Source organism: Ixodes scapularis, unplaced genomic scaffold, assembly GCF_016920785.2.
Source record: "Ixodes scapularis isolate PalLabHiFi unplaced genomic scaffold, ASM1692078v2 PGA_scaffold2__306_contigs__length_199485367, whole genome shotgun sequence".
Classification (NCBI taxonomy): Eukaryota; Metazoa; Arthropoda; class Arachnida; order Ixodida; family Ixodidae; genus Ixodes; species Ixodes scapularis.
In genome coordinates, this window is record NW_024609857.1 from 174,423,888 (window position 1) to 174,429,350 (window position 5,463).

Sequence of the window (5,463 nt, forward strand, 5' to 3'; positions counted from 1 at the left end):
GAGTCCCAGGTGTGCCAGTAAGCTCGTGTCAAGTGAAAAACATTCCAATTGAATATCGTTGCACCGCTCCTTTAATTTGGAACAGTAGGGCAAATCACACCTGCAACATCCCCAACTGAAAATCGAAGCTGTTTCGGGTGTCAGCCCATGTGCCCTCAAGGCCCAAGTGCAAAACCCCAGAATCCACTTGACCTTAAATAGCACTTCGCTGATGCGTGCAGTGATCTGGAGCCAGTTCTTGAACACAATTCCAGCTAGTCGGGTTTCTGGAGTGGGGTGAAGAGTGTCGCCACCTTGAGTCAGCATCGGTTACATCGGTCACCTCTAGGAATTGGTCTTCCTGGAGGTGACTCCAGGAAGACCAATTCCTACGACAACATTTGGAAGAGTTGAGAGGCAGATGATTATCCAGTGACTTGGTGCGATTTGTAGTCGCTCAACAGTGACTACAAATCGGTGGGAAAAGCATTGCCACTTCTAGCTTTTATGAGAAAAGAAAAGTCGCCTTATGGTGGTGGAGCATTGGGGCCCGAGTGCAATATTGCACTGCAGCTAGGAGCACGTGGGACGAAAGCTGTGGCTGCAGAACCCAGAGATCCCAAGTTCAGTACCTTTGCCAACTCCACATAGATAGCAAGGCATGCATAGTGAATTTACTACATCAACTGCCTTGAAAGTGAACATTTGAAAGAAGTCTCTCTGGTTGGGGAGCAACAATAATAATAAATAAAATATACACCAACCACATCCTCGTGTAAAGGCGGAACCCTACGTTTCGAGACTTGCGAGACCTACGAGACCTGTCTGGGATTGAGACCAATCCCAGACATAAACTTCTTATTGACTCCTGGCTCATACAAATGACGCCAGAAAACATAAATAGATCCCTCGGTACTCTTCCGACCGTCTACGTGAACGGACTTCGCCACCTCACCGATGCAAAACGATAGACACTGCCGTAGAAGAAGGAGAAAAACAGAATACTGATCCTCAACGGCCATAGCCGCAGTCAACCTCTGAAGAAGAGAGAGCAGGTCTTGAAACGTAGGGTTCTGCCTTTAAACGAGGATTTGGTTGGTGTATATTTTATTTATTATTAACTACCTTGCTTGATCAACCGCGACACTTCGATTGGACATGAGTGGCGAGTCGGCATTTGGCTAGGACTCGTAGTCAATCAGTGCTTCACCGATTGAGCATTAATCTCAGCCAAAAGTAGTTGCAGCAGTCATGTGCAATTTGTAAACTACGGCCAATCATGATAGGTGTAGTAAATTTATAACAATCGTGCTATCTAGGTGGTGCTGCTCCTGCCCATTTTGGCCTGTATGAGAATCGTACCAATGTGCATTTGCGTATCACCAGGTCAGTAGTCATACTGCACTGGCTAAACTTCGCATGTACAGCATAATCTATTGTTGTAATACCTCAAAGACCAATAAACACACTCCCTAAACACAAACGCCTAATTTTCCCTGATTTGGTAAAAGGGAGTGGACAGGAGCCCGCAGCTGTGTGGTATAGAAAAGTTCTAATGGTGGAAAGTTATGATAAACTCAGACGAATATCACAAATCTATATCGTTAAGCAAATTCGTTTCATCTGTTACTATTAAATACAAACAGCTATACATAAAATAGAGTTCCTTGCTCTGTCATTTTATTTAGGAATGCCATCACTGCTGCTGCAAGTGATTCGCATCTTGATGGTGCTGTAATGGAGCATGTAAGGCTGCTCGAAAATTGAGCCGAAGCAGCTTCTATGGCATTTGCGGCCTCATCCTTTTCACTCTTGTCAACTTAGCTGCACATTACTGCCTGTGCCGGCATTTATATCGTTGCTTTGTTTGCCTGTTCTGGAACTCGTGGCGTAATCCCTGACATTACCGCTGGTCTCAGGTATCTTGGGGTTAATACCGGTGGCGGCCCTGATGCTGGCTATTGTACTATCGTCGTGAGCCCCACACAATTCTTTATTGTGGCTTTTCCAGAAGGTACTTCACGCATGTTGCTTTCTGCAGTGCTCTTGCACTGCACGTCTCAAAACAAGTGAGGAGAATGCCACACAAGTGGCCATGAATGCATGGAACTACCACTTGTTATTTAGAGGCAGTGATCCCAGTAACTTCAAGATTTCTCTGAAATGTAGACAGCCCACTTTGCCTACTTCTATGGGGGCCCGCAGCAGTAGATGTGTTCTGGAACGTATAGATATCTTAAGTAGAAACTGTGCAGCAACTCTATTCGATGTATATATGCAATACCTTAAAAAATAATAATTTTAGGATGTTTTGGAATAAAATTGTGCACATATCATATTCCGAAGAAACTAATGCTTAGATGTAGACACACGTAGCATATTTAGCTCTGAAACAGTAAAAACAATCTCAGACTGACTTAATGCAGCATTCCTTTTTAGTTCTTTTTGGAGCATGTCAATGGGAATGCAAAAGCCGGTAAAAGGTCACGGTGTCGAATAACTACAGTAGTTTATTAACACAACAGGCCCTTTACATTATTTGTACCACTTAAAAAAAGTAACCTCTTTTTGTCGCCTTACATTCGCCCCAGAATATCTACCTGGCGGTAGTACATTTGACAAGGCATGTGAGCCAACCCCGGGAGCTGCTGCCTGAGCAACAAAAGCGAAATTTAAAGCGCTGCTAGGCGAAGACCGCTACTATGAACCACGACCGAGCCGGTCGTGCAATGAACTTGTTCGAGGTACGCAGTGCTGCGACGACCCACACACGTAAAATGAATACTAGGCGGCCGTCCGTTCCGCTAATTGTTTTGCGTGCTCCTGATGACTTTGCAGGTTACGCCCACCGTCAAAGTTATATCTTACCCAAACATGTTCTTTGAGGTTTCCGTGTTGTGATGGAAAGAGGCATATCTCTTAAGAAAACCGAGCTTCTAAAAACACCCGTATGCCGGTGCAGAACCCGCAGTTCCGCTCGTCTAATAGGATTTAAGTGCCGACGTCTCCCAAGTGGTCCAGTTGACAAGTGGCCTTTTTTTGACGCTCCTTTCGACATCGTAAAAACGCGGAAATGTGAAGTGAAACAGGTACCAACGAACCGAGAGCTAACCGAGGCGAGCAAACGGGAGGTTCAAGGGTTCAGATGATTCAGAGCTATTAGGGCTACTGGATAACTGGAGCCGTGAGTAGGCTAAACAATTAGAAGCGTAAAGTATGTGAGAAATAGACGTTAAACGCATTACTTGCGCTATTAAAAAGATGTAAAAATTGTTTCCGCAAATATTTACCTTTTTTTTTTCTTTTTTCTTTTAAATTTCATAACTTCTGTTGACCGCCGCCGACGAGAGTACGCTTTGCGAAGTCAATTTAGCTGAAGTCGCATTTAGGTTAAATGCCGTTCGGGTCGCCATCTGGCAGTGTCTAAATGACATTTACACTGAATATCCTTTGGCGTAAATGCCATTTTAGCTGCCGTCTGAGAGGGTATTACACTTTCAGAGCCACCGCCTTTCTGGAGACTAAGATGAGTCGCAAACCACCATCGCGGCGACAGTTCGGCCGTCAGGTCCGAACAGGCGGCGACCAAGGAGGGGATAATCCCCATTCTCCTAAAATTGGTACTTCAACTAGGCCAAGCGTGTATAGATTATGGAACGAATGAACAAGGCCACGAGAGGTAGTAAAAATGTCGTTCCTCATTTGCCGAGCCTTTTCGGCTCAAAGGACACCGATGGGACCAAGCATAGTACGCGGGAGAGTCGTAGGCACTCACGACCAAAGACTAAGGCATCCCAGGGTCTGTCGGATTTTGACTTAACCGTTAAAATAGGATTTCCCCATCACCAGTGTATCTATGGCGGCGGACGTTTTCCCACAAACAAGCTTTTCAAATCTCATGGCGCTGTCCCACACCCTCTTGTTCTTCTAGGTGCTCATAGGCGTCCAAGTTTTTTTTTGTGTTTTTTCGTTTTTTTGTGTTTTATTTTAGCTGTGCAGACGAGCCATAGTGTGGTTCTCAATAGTTCACCATTCCGCCTGCTTCTGCTGCAAGGAGAGGCGCACGGGATGATCGCCTTTCCTTGCCTTTGGATTCATCCGTGCTGTTTCACGTTTTGGTATCCGGTACCGTTTTATTCAGGTCATATCAAACAAGTTGGCCTTCCACTTTGTTTACCTAAACGTTTGTGACGAACTTCTGAGCACGAACGTTTTTACGAAAACGCCTGTCCTCCTGCTTGGACAATTTCTTTCACCCTCATCGATCGTTTGGCACCTGCACGCATCATCGGAAGTGTGGCCAAAAATGCGTGGTAACCAGCCAAGCAACCTTCTTGGCTTACTGTGCCTGAGACTTTCAACTAAACTCTGAAGATGCCGCAAAAGCGACTAAGTTCGCTGTGCTTCTTCTTTCTGCCAAGCTCCAAGCGACCTGCTTCGGGAGATGCCACAAAATAGATTGTTAAGGTGAGATGTTTATGTAATTACAGTGATTAAGGTTTGTTTTTCGGCTGACACTGGTGCAACACAAAGGGGACTGACGGTTAAGCAGATGCCGCCTTCACAGGAATGTCTGCTGCTCGCCTGCACGAGACGATATCGCTCCCGATTGACTACGAGCGCCGTTTGTGCTTTCAACAGATTCAGCCTTGTTCTTTGGCGCCATGTGTAGGCCTGAGACTCGCTTTATTTGATCACGTTTTTAGTAGCGAAATAGGCCGCACACGATTGTAGGTGTTGAATTTTCGATATGCTTAGGGCATTTCGATTGGGTTACGGCCATAAATAGGCCATCTCAGAGAGTTCCGGAGCGGCCCTTTAAGTATGAGCTTTTATTTGCACTGACATCGAGTATAAATATACTACATACACATGAGTCTTGTGGATGTTGTGCAGTATGTGACACGTCAAACCGGAAACGGAACTGAACCGAAAACTGGAACCGAACTGTTATTTTCAGCTGAACCGGAACTGAACTGAGCACAAATCTCCTACGCCATCTTGGAACCAAGCTGGAATTGAACAAAAATATAAAAAAGATAACGGTAACCGGTTCAAATGCGGCTCCGAACCGGGGTGTCGAACCCCAACCGAAACAGAAGCCAGAATCAAACCGCTATCCTTCGTCTGAACCGAAACTGAACGAGACCGAAATCCGCCATCTTGAAACCGAAACGGAACTGGACCGGAAACCAAGAACTCTAACCCGAACCGAACCGACAAATATTTAGTTTCCGCACCCTGATTGTATGTATGCTTTTGTATACTTGAAGGACGAAATTCAGGGGAAAAGGGGGTCTCTGTCTTTACCTGGCATGTATGAATTACCTGTGTTTGTGAGGGGAGGGGGGGAAGTGTGTATAAATTACTGAGCGTGTTTCTAGTATTTCGATTACACGTTCCTTTAGAGCGCACCATTTTTAAAATCGCTTTTTTACTGAGGTACTGTGTTCCGGACTTCTGGGAATGCTGGCATCCAGTGAA